This window comes from Pteropus medius, unplaced genomic scaffold, assembly GCF_902729225.1.
Source record: "Pteropus medius unplaced genomic scaffold, Ma_sr-lr_union100, whole genome shotgun sequence".
Classification (NCBI taxonomy): domain Eukaryota; kingdom Metazoa; phylum Chordata; class Mammalia; order Chiroptera; family Pteropodidae; genus Pteropus; species Pteropus medius.
Window position 1 is genome coordinate 4020848 of NW_024350397.1, and position 15521 is coordinate 4036368.

Sequence of the window (15521 nt, forward strand, 5' to 3'; positions counted from 1 at the left end):
TTTAATACAATTCCTATCAAAGCCATCTCTAAATTTAATACAATTTCTATCAATATTCCAATAACATTTTTTTCAGAAGTAAAAAAAACAATCCTAAAATTTATATAGAACCACAAAAGATGCCAAATAGTCAAAGCAATTCTGAGAAAGCAAAACAAAGATGCAGGCATCACACTTCCTTGTGTCAAGCTATATTATAAAGCTATAGTAATCAAAACAGTATGGTACTGGCATAAAAACACATACATAGATGAAAGTAATAGAATCAAGAACCCCAAAATAAATCCATTTATATATGATTAACTAATATTTGACAAGGGAGCCAAGAATATTCAATGAAGAAAACACAATTTCCTCCATAAAAGTGCTAGAAAAAATTTGATATTCACATGCAAAAGATTGAAACTAGACTTCTTTTACACCATTCACAAAATAACTGAAAATATATCAAAGACTTAAAAATGTAAGATCAAAACTCACAAAACTCCTAGGAGAAAACATAAGAAAAAAGATTCTTGACATGGGTCTTGATAATGAGTCCTTGGATATGAAACCTAAAGCAAAAGTAACAAAATAAAAAGTGAACAAGTGGGACCACATCAAACCAAAAAGCTTAAAAAAAAAAAAGAAAGAAAAGAAAAGATCAATAAAATGAAAAGACATTTTGTGGAATGAGAAAAAATTTGCAAACCATATATCTGATAGTGTTGATATACAAAATATATAAAGAACTCATACAACTCGATAGCAAAAAAAAAAAAAATACTCCAAATAAAAAACGGGCGAAGACCTGAACAGATGTTTTCCAAAAAAGATAAGGATGGCCAATAGGTACATGAAAATGTGGTCAATGTCACTAATCTTCAGAGAAATGAAAATGAAAACCACAACGAGATATTACTTCACTCCTGTTATAATGGCTGTGATCAAAAAGACAAGAGATAACTAATGCTGATGAAAATATAGAGAAAAGGAAAACCTCGTGCACTGTTGGTTGTAAATTGGTAAAACCACTACGGGAAATATTATGGATGTTCCTCAAAAAATTAAAAATAGAAATACCATATGATTCAGAAATTTTGCTTTTTGGAATATATTTGAAGGAAACAAAAACACTATGTCTAAGAGATATTTGCACCCTTTGTGTTTATAGCAGCATTATTTACATTAGCTAAGACAAGAAAACGAGCTAAGAGTCCATTGATGGATAAGTGGATAAAGAAGTTGTTTTATAGATAGATGATATAGATAGATAGATAGATAGATAGATAGATAGATAGATAGATAGATAGATAGATAGATAGATGATAGATGATAGAGATAGAGCTAGATATAGATGGTTATATAGATGTAGATATATAGATACAGATATAAGTTATATAGAGATATAATATTCAGCCATGAAAAGAAGGATAACATGATTGAACTCTAAGGGTGTTTTGCTAAGTGATATAAGTCAAAGAGAAATACAAATGCTATATGATCTTACTTGTAAGTGAAATCTTTAAAAACAACAACAAACTCATAGAAAAACATCAGATTTGTGGTTACCAGTGGTTGGAAGATGGGGAGGGAAATTGGATGAAGGCGGTCAAAAGATATAAATGTGTAATTACAAGATAAATGAGTTCTAGTTATGTAATATAAACATGATGACTATAGTTAACACTGCTGTATTGTATATTTAAAGTTGTTATGGAAGTCAATCTTAAGCGTTCTCACCACAAAGGAATAACATTTTTTTTGTATCTATATGAAATAATGGATATTAACTAAACTCATTGTGGTAATCATTTCACAAATATATGTATATGAAATCATTATGCTCTACACTTTAAATTTATACAGTACTGTATGTCAATTATATATCAGTAAAAATGGGAAGAAAATGTGGAAAGGTAATGGGTTCTTTATTGTCATCAAAGTGAAGTTGTTAACAGTATAAAATAGATTATTCTATCTATAAGATATTTTATATAAGCTTCATGGTAACCAGAGAGTGAAAATCTACAGCAGATACACAAAAGATAAAAAGATGGAAATAAAAATATAGCAGTATGGAAAAGAACATCATCAGCAGGAAAGGAAAAAAGGAACAAGGGAACTATAAAACAGACAGAAAACAATAAAATGGCATTATAAGTCATTAGTTGTCAACAATTACTTTAAATGTAAATAGGTTAAATTCTTTAATCAAAAGGCATAAAGAGGATGAATGGATATTTTTAAAAGACCAAATTATATGCTGTCAACTAGAGACACATGTAGGGTCAATGTGAAGGAATAAAAAAAGATATTCCATGCAAATGTAAACCAAATTAGAGCAGGAGTGGCTCCCCTTATATCAGACAAAACAGACAAACTCAGAAGCACTAACAAGAGACAAAGAAGGTCATCATAGAATGATAAAGGGATGAGCTTATCGGGGGGATGTAATAATTATAAATATACCTGCGCCCAATATCAGACACCTAAATGTGTTAAGCAAATACTAATAGATATGAAGGAAAAAATAGATAATATATAATAATAGTAGGGGTCTTCAATATACCACTTTCAACAATGGAAAGATAATCCAGACAAAAGATCAATAAGGAAAAACTGAACTTGAACTTTATTTAGGCCAAACAGATCTAACAGATACATAGCATTTCACACAAAAGCAGCACAGTACACATTCTTCTCAAGTGTACATACAACATTCTCCAGGATAGATCATATAATAGTGACAAAACAAGTCTTAGCATATTTAAGAAGACTGAAATGCTACCAAATATCTTTCTGACCATAATAGCATAAAATGAGAAATCAGTAACAGGGTGAAAACAAATATGTGGAAATTAAACAACACATTTTTGAATGACCAATGGGTCAAAGAAGAAATAAAATGTAAAAAAAAAAAATTGGAAAAAATGAAACTGGAAATATATAATATAAAAACTTAAAGGATGATGCAAAAGCAGTTCTAAGAAAAGTTTATAGCAATAAACATCTACATTACCAGAGAGACAGACAGACAGACAGACAGACAGACAGAAAGAGAGAGAGAGAGAAACAAATAAACAGCCTAACTTTTCACCACAAGGAAAAAGAAAAAGAAGTAAAACTAAGCCCAAAGTTGGCATAGGTAAGGAAATAACCAAGATCTATGCATAAACAAATAAAATTGAGACCAGAAAAGCAACATAAAGATCAATGATGGTAAGAGATGTGTTTTCTTTTGAAAAAGTAAAAAAATAATGACAGAAAAAATGTATCATAATTTGATAAATTAAACAATATTGGAAACTTTTAGCTAGACTAGGGGAAAAAAAGAGAAGGCTGGAATAAAAAGATATGAAAGAGGAGACATTACATTTGATACTACAGAGATACAAACATTATAAGTAATACTACGAATAATTATAAGCCAACAATTTGGGTAACTTGGAAGAAATGAATAAATTCCTAGAAACATACCACCTACCCAGACTGAATTATGAAGAAATAGAAAATATTACACCAATAACAATAAGGAGATTGAATCAGTAATCAAATATCACCCTTTAAGAAAAGTCGATTTAGATGGTTTCACTGAAGAATAACACCAAACATTTAAAGAAGAATTAACATCAATATTTCTCAAACTCTTTAAAAAATTGAAGAGGAGGAAACTCAAGCTCATTTTACAAGACTAGCATTATCCTGATAATCAGGCCGGACACAAACACCAAAAAGCAAACAAACAAAAAACAAACAAATGAAAGAAATTACAAGCCTGATGCATGATGTTTCTGATGAAAATTGATGCAATAATTCTCAACAAACTACAAGCAAACCAAATTCAACAACATAGTTAAAATATTATACTCCATGATCAATAGATGCAGAAAAGGCATTTGACAAAGTTCAATATCTTTTCATGATAAAAACTCTCAACATAGAAATATCTTTTCATGATAAAAACTCTCAACATTGCTATAGAAAGAACGTATCTCAACATAATAAAGGTCATATATGACAAGCCCACAGCTAATGTCACACTCAATGTTGAAAGTTTGAAATATTTTCCTCTAAGGTCAGGAATTAGGTGACCACTTTCACCACTCCTATTCAGTTTGGTACTGGAATTCCTAGCACAAGCACTCAGGCAAGAAAAAGAAATAAAAGGCATCCAATTGGAAAGGAAAAAATAATATATTCTCTATTTGCAGATGACATAATCTTACATAGAGAAAATTCTAAAGACTCTACCATAAAACTATTAGAACTAATAAATAAATATAATAAAGTTGAAGGATACAAAATCAGCATATAAAAATTGCATTTCTATATACGAACAATAAAATATCTGAAAAAAGAAATGAATGAGAGAACCCCATTTACAATAACAATAGAATCTGGGATGCATACTTGAGAAGTGGCACCGCAGATATCAGTTGGGCTATAGATGAAATATCAAAGTGTGGTGTCAGAAGAGAAGGAGGACACTCAACATGAGGGTGTCAGTCCTCCAGGGACTCCCCCAACCCCATTGGCTCAGGTCCAGGTAGGGATTACCCTGGGGAGCAGGGTTTGGGGGAGACAGCTTGGCATTGTTTGTCACCAAGCTGAAGGTGCCCACGGGTAAGGTTTGATGCTAGTGGTGTGTCCTTGAGAGGACCATGGGCTGGTGGGCTGCATGCTCTGTGAGGGGCCTTTTCACATCCAACCTTGCTGATAGTGGAGCTCACGTGGTCAGATGGGTCCAATGCACTTTATAATAAAGGCTGAATGTGTCAACTTCATATGTAAAAGAAAAGGATACTTAGGAATAAACTTAAATAAGGTTGAGAATGATCTAAACACTAAAAACTATATAACTTTGATGGAAGAAATTGAAGAAGCATGGCTAAATGGAATTATATCCTGAGTTTATAGATTAGAAGAGTTTATGATTTTAAATGTCAGTCCTACCCAAAGCCATCTATAGAGTCAATGCAATCTCTGTCAGTATTCCAAAGACTGTCTCCCCCAAAATAGAAAAAACAATTCTAAAATTTCTTGGAACCACAAAAGACCCCTAATAAACAAAACTAGAAGCATCATACTTCCTAATTTCAAACTATATTACGAAGCTACAGTAATCACAACAGGATGGTACTGACATAAAAATAGACCAAGAGTCCAGATAAACCGTCACAATGACAACTAATAACAAACAATAAGGTAGGCAATAATACTTAATAAGGAAATAAATGATGTTGGAAAGTTGGATAGTCACATGCAAGAATAAAATTGAACCCATATCATCATTAACAAAATTTAACTCAAAATAGATGAAAGACTTAAATGTGAGATCTGAAACCTTAATACTCCTACAAGAAAACACAGGGGGAAAACTCCTTGATATTAGTCTTGGCAACGATATTTTGGATATTATAGCAAAACCACAAGCAACCAAAGAAAAAATGAACAGATGGAACAACATCAAACTAAAAAGCTTCTGCACAGCAAAAGAAAGCATTGAAAAGCAAAATGAAAATGCAAACTACAAAATGGAAGAAAATATTTGCAAATCATCTTTGATAAGGGGTTAATATCCAAAGTATATAAGGGACTTATACAGTAGCAGAAAAAAACAAAAACAAAACCCCAACCCTGAACAGACATTTTTTCAAAGAAGGCACAAATAGTCAACAAGTATATGAAAATGAGTTTAACATTACTAATTAAAATTATGCAAATTAAAACTACAAGGAAATATTGTCTCACACCTGTTAGAATAGCTATCATCCAAAAGTCAAGAAGTAAATGTTTCGAGGATGTGGGGAAAATGGAACCCTTGCATAATGTTAGTAGGATTCTAAGTTGATACAGTCACTATGGAAAATAGTAAGGATGTTCCTCCAAAAATTAAAAATAGAACTACCATATGAGTTAGCAATCTCACTTCTGGATACATAACTGAAATAAATTAAATCACTATTTTAACATGCAATCCCATGTTTATTGTAGCATTAGTCACAATAGCCAAGATATGGGAATAACTTATGTGTCTGTAGATAGAAGAGATAAAAAAAAATTTTTGGCAAAACATAATTGAATATTATTCAGCCAAAAAAAAAAGGAAATTCTGCTATTTGTGACAACATGAATAATACTTGAGTTCATTATATAAGTGAAGTGAGACAGAAAACATTTGTATAATCTCACTCATATGTGGAATCTAAAATAGCTGAGCTCTTTGAAACAGAAAGTAGAATGATGGTTACTAAGGGCTGTGGGGTAGAGGAAATGGAGGTGTTGGTCAAAGTACAAACTTTTAGTTAAAAGATGAATAAGTTCTGCAATCTAATGTATAGTATGAAGATGATAATGATACTACTATTTTATATACTTGAAAGTTGCTAGGAGAGTAGATCTTCAATATTGTTACCACAAATTTTAAAAAGGTAATTACATGATGTTATGGAGGTTTCTACTAACCCTATGGTGGTAATCCTTTCATTATATATACATGTGTCAAAATACCATGTTGTACACCTTAAATTTACACAATGTTATATATTAATTATATCTCAATAGAGGTGGGAAAAAAATAAATGAAAATGTGGTATAGACATACAATAAATATTATTCGGTCTTAAAAAAGAAGGAAATCCTTCCATATGCAACAAAATGGGTGAATCTGGAAGATATTAATGCTAAGTGAAATAATCCAGTCAGAGAAGGACAAATACTGCACTATTTCACTTACATGAGATGTAAAAAGTCAAACTCACAGAAGAGAATAAAGCTGGTGGTTTCCAGGGACTGAGAATAGAGAGAAATGGGTAGTTATTCAATGGGTATAAAGTTAGGGTTATATTAGATGAATAGGTTCTAGAGATCTTCTGTATAGCATTTTATAATTAATAACACAGTACTGTGCACTTAAAAATTGTTAAGAGGGAGTACTTGTGCTAAGTGCTTTTTCTACACACACAAAAACAAGGAGGCACAAGAAATCTTTTGGAGGAATGGATATGTTTATTACTTTGTGTGTAATGATGGTATCACAGGTGTATGCATATGTTCAAATATCAAAATATATATTAAATATGTTCAATTTTTAAACAGTATAACACAATGAAGCTGAAAAAAATACCATCAAGAAACAGAACAATGACAAGAAAGAGAAAATAATAAAATAGTTTATAGAAACTGGAATAATAGACAAGTAGCCACTCAATAAAATGTGGGAAGAAAAAGCACATCCATAAATAGAGTTTGGGGAATAGTGTGTGAATATTCAAAGAACTCATGTAATTTTTCTTTTTAAATTTTATCTTAGGTATGAATTTATTTAAAAACAAAAATATGTTCTCACATCATCAAGAAGAATTGTTTACCAGGAACATCACACCAAGTAAATTCCCAACGAAAGTGATCAATTTATCACCCTTTGACAATATAGGTAAAAAACTATGTATTAAGACATAATATAAGGATATAATTAGAATTGCTTTTGTAATATGGTTTTCTTTTTACTCATTTTGCACCTTATTTTTCATTCAGAAATATAGTTTGCATGCCTGAAAATAAAATGATTTTAATATATCTTTTTTACTGGCAGTAAAATATAAAGATATTTTATAGTTTAGAATTATTTATTCAATAATTTTTCTATTAAATGGCATTGCGAGGTTTTTTTGTAGGTTTTTTTTTTTTCTTCCGCCATCACTTAATATGTTCCTGAACATATATTCTTACAGATTTGTGCTTTTATCTTTTGGGGGTAGAGTCCAAATTGAGATTGTTAAAGCATACATGGATTTTTGATATTAAAACATACTTTCAGATTGCATTCCTAAAAGGCTATTAAAATTTTCACCAGCAATATTGGGGGGAAATACCTTTCTCTGCATACCCATCAACCATACAGGTTGGTAGGGATGTTCATGTATGTGGGTTATTTTTTTCATTTATGCTCATCTGACAGTTATTAAATGATATCTCAGTCTTATTCTAATTTTTTCCATAGTTGTTAGTGATCTTTTACTGTATAGCTACCTCAAAACAATTTTGCTTCAAACAGTAACTACTTATGTAGCTTATGATTTGAGAGTTAGAAATGTAGACTGGTTTGGGCTGGGCTAACTTATACATCTTTGGTCAGCTTGTGGTCAGTGGCTTCACTCACATATCTGGCAATTGACTGGCTGTTGTTTGGGGCAATAGGGGTACATAGCTGGGGTCCATCAGTAGATAGAAACATCAATAGTTGTTTGAAAAAAGAGTAATAATGAAAAAACTAGTTAACTAAGTACAAATTTAACTATGTAATTGAAAATGTAAAGAAATTCTAAGGTAACATGGAGGAAGCAATTGCAGGAAAAAGTTGCCAACCCTCGGGCTGCAGGAGACCCCTGAGTAGAGGATGCAGCTTGTCTGATTTCTCAGGAGGGGACTCAGCATATTTCTGAAGAGGGGCACTGCTAGTGTCTCAGATGATGAAAGTTTAAATAAAACTAGTTCTGCAAATGTGGGGAAAAAATACAAATCATTTATGTCATGGAAACAACTTCTGCCCCTGGGATAAAAAACATTGCTTGGATATGTTCCCAGGAACTGAAAAGAGACAGGAAGCTCTTAGGAAGCCCATTGATAACCAAATGGGAGAAACAAAGCCCCTGACTCTCCAAACTCTCAGTCTCCCTCTAGCATGCCTTGTACCACAGCCTAACTTGAAGCGACCTGTAAAAGCAAGAATGTGGATTTCAGAGTCCCAGGTTCAGCACTACAAAGCAGAATACAGAAGGGTGGCTTGGGAGTTAAGAGAAAAACCTTTTCAAGTAGCACAGGCAATAACCTGACTACATGGCTCTCATTATCCAGCTAATTAGCTTAGAAGACTTCATGGTGTAACCTCAGATTTTAAGAGCAGCATGTGTAAAAGCCTGAGTGTACAGGCAATTTTGAAGTTTCTGCTTGCATTTATTTGTTTTTGTTCCATTCATTAAGTCATATAGCTAAGACTAGAGTTGTGTGGGAGTACCTGAATACAAATGGTCAATAACACATCGAAGGCATTATTGAAACCAATTCACCAGAATTCTCTCTGGTTGAGAGTATTCCTGACCTTCCCACACACAAAATACATGTGCTTTTCCTAGAACCCTACAAATTCTCATTAAATTTTAGTGACAGGGCCAAAGACCACCATTTTGTGATCTATAATCAGTTTCAGAGACTGTTTCCATAATGTAACTTCCTGCAAAATACATAGACATCCACCTACACACACACACACACACACACACACACACACACACACTGCAATACAATAGCAAGACAGGGATACGTTCCACAGTAGGCACTTCTCTATAAACAGGCAGGAAAAAACCAGGCACATAGCACATGTGTTTAGGCAGTCTTTCCATCCTTCAATTATATTATAATACTATTATAATTTTTTCAATAAAAATATGTATGCAAAAGCAAATGAACCAGGATGCTGGGAGGTCCCAGAATGTAATGCAGACTGAGACATATGGAACTTACTGTATTACAAATGTATGACAGGTGATGTTAGCATCGTGATGGCAGAAGACACTCCTTATTTTGTTCCCCTCCTCTCAACAACAAAAATTTAGTATCCTCCCATGAACAAAATTGCCTTTGTGGGAGTGTGGGATCCAGCATCAAATGATAAAGGTATACAGAGGAGTTTTGCCTACCTGTTCATCAAGTAATAGGTACATGGACCCTGGCTGTCGACCCTGAAGTAGCACATGAACTAGTTCCAGCCCCTCTAAGCTGTGGTCTGGGAGCACCTGGAGAACACTGACGCCCACAAAGAAGAGAGCCTTTGTGGAAGTCCAGGTTTCTAGAGGAGAAGTTTCAGCACTATGTTGGAGAAAAAAATGAGTTTGGACACAGTGGAATGGATAAGAGGAACAGTTTGACTTTGCCTGTATCCCACCTCCTCTAAGGTGACACAGCTAGGATCAACTGAGACCTTCTCATCCCATGATTTCTCCCTCAAGGGGAAAGGGAGAGCATGTGAGTGAGTACCAACCTTCTCCAGATCTCCAAGACATTGCCAAAGAGATTCATTTCTCTCTAGCACTGTGCAGAGTACTAAATTGTGGAGATCAGAAGAGAGGCAGATAATATTCCCAGCATTAAAGGAATGAAGTTAATATTCCCAGCATTAAAGAAATGCAGTTTTTGCTGACCATGTTGCAGATTCCATCAGGAAGCCCACCCATCAGCTGCTGAGAAAGTTTTACCAGCAGATCCCCACAATTGGCCCACAGGCACTCCTGGTAATAGGTATGCCTTACCCACACCTCCCTCAACTCTGCAGCCAGCTCCATGGGCATGCTCTTGAGGGCAGTGGTGAGGACAATCTTTGGCGGCACTTGTTAGGAAGCTAGGAAGTGCTTGCAGAAAGCAGGCCAGGAGAAATCACAAACTTGAGCTGTAGTGCCACCATAGGAAAAACAAAAGGTAGAGTGTCAGCAACTGACCTGTTGTAAAGAGAAGACATACAAGTTTAAGAATTCTGCCACAAGAGGGAGCGCAAAGCAGGAAAGCGCATCCACTCTAGGTCTGAGAAAGCCTCAAACCTTGAGCAGGGCTAATGTAGGGTATTTATCCCCGCCAAAGCAGTTATAAAGATTACAGGAGGTGACTGCTACTTCAAATGTGAAAGCAGCAACACAAAATTCCGAGGAACGTGAAAAATCAAGGAAACATGACACTACCAAAGAATCACAACAATCTTCCAGTAACCAAACCCAAAGACATGGAGATCTACAGTTAACCTAATAAAGAATTCAAAATAACTGTTTTATTTTATATGTACACTAACAATTAGATAACATTACAAATGTATAAAATTTAATTATATAATATAATTATATAATAATATAATATTTATTATAATTATATAATAATATTCTATCTATTTTCTATATTATATATAATAGAATACTATTTGGCTATAAAAAAAGAAATCCTGCCATTTGTGACAACATGGATAAACCATGAAGGCATGCTAAGTGAAATAAGACGGACAGAGACTATATGATCTCATATGTAGAATGCAAAAAACCTTGAACTCAAAGAAACAATGCTTGTTGCCAGCAACTACAGGGTGAGGGAAATGGGGAGATGTCGGTCAAAGGGTATAAACTTCCAGTTAAAAAATGAATAAGTTCTGGGAACCTAATTAATGGTATGGTGATTATAGTCAAGAATACTGTATTATATATTTGAAAGTTGATTGAATAAGTGTTAAAGATTTTCACTGCAAAAAAAATACATGCTATTTGTGTGACATGATGGAGGTCTAGCTAATGCTATTGTGATAATCATTGTGCAATATGTAAGTGTATCAAATCAACACCTTAAACTGTTACACCTTAAACTGTCACGATATAATATGTCAACTATATTTCATTAAAGCTGAGGGGGAACAACAGAATAAGTATATGACATTATTGATAGAAAAATGAACAGCTCAAAGTAACTGGAAAAGAGTGTTTTGAGTGGATATACTAAGGTAAAAACACAAACAACTGGATATACATATTGTATTCTAGTAAATATGTTCCTCATAAAGGTATTGATTAGCAATTATTTTTAAAAATTCATTGAAGTACAAAGTGCATACCATAAAATTCACCCATCTTAATTGTATGAGTCAAGGCCGACTTGATTTAAAGTAATATAACCTTTAAAAAAAAAAAGGCGTTAAAATATTTCAGTACGAGTCCAAAAGTTTCTGCTTCGCAGTCAACATCTGTGTCTATGATGACCACAGTTTGCAACTTAACCTGCAGAAATGTGTTATGTTCTGACTGGCCAGGTATATCCTTACCACGCAAATGTGTTTTTAATATACACATGAAAGTAATGCTATTAAGATAAACTCTTCAGGGTGATTGACATTTGCAGAAGAGTTTGTATTTTATGGAAAGAGACCTAGTTAAAGAATTATGAGACTTCAGTTTGTGAATCAATTTAGTCATTACCTGGAAATGTCAACCTTGGTCAAATCACTAAACATCTCTAAGCCTCAATACAATAAAGCTTATAAGATTGCTAATGGCTCCTCTCATTCTAAGGTATTGTTTCTGAAATTTAGATATTTTACTATAATTCTATTTTTATAGTAAAAAAAAATATGCTAATTAGGAATACTGCATAAACTCTCCCACATACACCCACACAAAGACACATACAAACACATATGTTAATATTTAATTTAAAAAGTTTTAAACTGTTCATTTTTATAGAGACAAATGCAGAACAACTGCTGGATGTTACTGGAAGACATTCGAAAAAGTGGGAAATCAAGACACATTCAAAGAGTCACCTTGGTAAGTACAAGAAGATTGCAATTCTATTTATGGTTTGTTATCTTCTCAGGAGTTTAAGTTTGGATCTTTAATGACTATAGTACCTGTATGCTATTATTACATGATAAACCATCTTCATAATTTCCCTCCTATAATTAATGTAACTCTAGCAAACATCAGCTGTGTATCATATAAGTTTTAGAACTCATTCATTTAAAAAGTGATCTACGAAAATCCAGTGCTATACGTGAGCTTGGAATACATTGATGGAAACCTTTAAAATGCTGTCCTAATCACTTTTTTCAAGCTATATAGCATAGTTACTTTGTATTTAGAAAAGCAGAAATGCTAACTTTTGTATAGAATAAGAGGAATTTAGCAGATAGTTAATTCATTGGTTACTAATTTCCTCCATATGACTAAAATAACAGGCAAATTTCTAATATCTCAGGTGAAGTAGAGATCTTTAGTTGTATAGGTCATAATTTTCAATACTGGATATTGCCCTGGAATAACAGTGTTTAGCACACTTCCTCTTGATCTTTGGTGTGATGCCAAAGGAGAAAGAGAGCTTAATAGAGAAATAAGAGAAGGAGACAACCAAAGAGAGCCTCTTAAAATCAACTGTCATCCAAAGGTGATTGTGCATGTCCAAGTCTGTGCCCTCAGAGGAGCCACCTTAAAGCTTGGAAGGAGACTTCAATAAAATAGAAAATAGTCCAGCCTAATCACTCAATAACTAATCAGGCAAACAACAATAACAAGGTCCAAAAGGGAGAGGAGCTCAGTACCCAGATTTGCTACAATATATTGTCTGAACTGCCCGGTTTTTACCAAAAGAATATGAGACATGCAAAATTACAGTAAGCGTGGACTATACACAGGAAAAAAGCTGACCAGAATAACTCCTTGTGATTGTTCCAGTTGTAGGATAATATAAAAGAGTTAAATAATTTAAGAAACTCATGCTTAAAAAGAAAAGGAAGATGGATAACAATGTCTCATCAAAAGGCTCGGAGAATGGGGTGAAGGGTTAAAGAAGTACAAATTAGTAGTTGATAGATGGTCATGGGGATGGGGAGCATGGCATAGGGCATGCAGTCAGCATTAATGTATTGGCTAGGCGGAGAACCAGAAGAGAGAAAGGGAGGTCATTTTATAAACTATATAAATGTCTAACCAATGTACTGTATACTTGAAACTAATAAAATAAAATTAAAAAAATAAAATATAAACAAAGAGATAGACTATATATGTGTGTGTCTGTGTGCGTGTGTGTGTATATATATATATATATATAATGTTTATGAACAATCAAAGGGTAGCATTGAAAGTTTAATAACTGTACGGAAATTTTCACTAGAGAGGTTCAAGATTGATTTGAATGGTCAGAAGTAAGAATCTCTACATTTAAAGTAATGAGACCCATACAAGTAGAACAGAGAGAAAATGGGCAGAGAAAACATTAGAAAAAATAATGGCTGTAAATTTTCAAGCTTTTTGCCCATAAATGATTTTGCACATCAAAACCTGATGAAATCTAAGTAGAATAAATACAAATAAACCCGTAACCAGACCCATCATGGTAAAGGTTATAAAAGACAGATAAAATCTTGACTGCAGCAAAAGGGAAACAATTTATTATATAGAAGACAATTCTAGAAATATTAACAACTGACTTAGCATCACAAACTATAGAGGCCAGAAGGCAATGAGTGGGATGGCATATTCAAAATGCTGAAAGAAAACATGGCCACCAAGAATTATATCCAGCCAAAATTCTTTCAAAAGTAAAGGTGATATAAAGAGATTCCTAGATTTTAAAAAAGAGAGAACTTGTTGCTAGCAAATTCACCTTACAATAAATACTAAAGTCATTTATGCTGAAAGCAACTTACCTCAGGCAGTAATCTGAATTCTTCCACTAAAAGAGCATGGGTTCAAGGAATTCTATAATTCCAAAAAACAATATTTCACACATTTAGTCTCTTTCTTCTGTTAACTGACTTTTAAAGGCAGTTGTATAAAACAATATACATATCATTGTTTTGTTGGGCCTATAAATATGGAACATTAATACATTCCACAGCTGCAGCACAAAGGAAATGTGTCAGAGCTATAATAAATAATGCTGTTCTGAATAGTCACATGTTGGTATTTTTGAGGGCATATGTCTTCATGTCTCTTAGGTGTATACCTAGGAGTAGAGTTGCTGTGTTCTATGGTGAACTTAACATTTAACCATTTCTAAAAAATGCCAAACTTTTCCAAAGTGATTCTACCAGTTACATGCAAACCAGCAAAATATGAAGGTTTCTCTCTCTCCCCATCCTTACCCACGTTTCACTATTGTCTATCCTTTTTGATTATAGACATTCTGTTGAATGTGAGATTGCATTTGATTGTAGTTTTAATTTACATTTCCATGTTGACAAATTGTGTTGAGCCTCTTTTCATGTGCATTTGTGTATTTCTTTGGAGAAATGTCTTTAATTTTTTTTTTGCCTATTTGTAAAGTTGTGTTTTTTAATTTCTTAATTTTTAAGAGTTCTTTATATGTTCTGGACACAACTCATTTATCGAATACATGATTTGAAAATATTTTCTCCCAGTCTATGGTTTATTGTAACTTTACTAATGGCGATCAAAAGTTTTGAATTTTGAGAATGCTTAAATTATTAATATTTCTTTAATGGATCATTCTTTTAAATTAATATCTAAAAAATTATTGTTTAATTCAAGGTCTCAAGATTTTCTATTTTTTTTCTAAGGGTTTTTATAGTATAGCTATTGCATTTTGATATGTAATTTACTTTGATTTAATGTTGTGTATAATGAGAACTAAAGATTCAGGTTCATCTTTTTGCAAGTGTCTACCTCACTGTCCCATCATCATTTGTGAAAAGAGAATCCTATTTTCATTGAATTGCCCTGGAAACTAGTTTAAAATCAATAATCTATAATTACAAGGGCTTACTACTGGAGTCTTAATTCTGTTCCTTAAATCTATTTGTATACCATTATGCCAGTTTATAGTTAATTTTATAATTAGGAAATGAATGCTCTACAGTTTTATTCACCTTTTACAAATCATTTTAGCTATTCTATATCTTCTGCATTTCATGTAAATTTTAGTTTTATTAATTTCTGCAAAATAAAAGCCTCCTGTAAATTGATAGGGTTTATATTGAATCTATATTTCAATTTGAA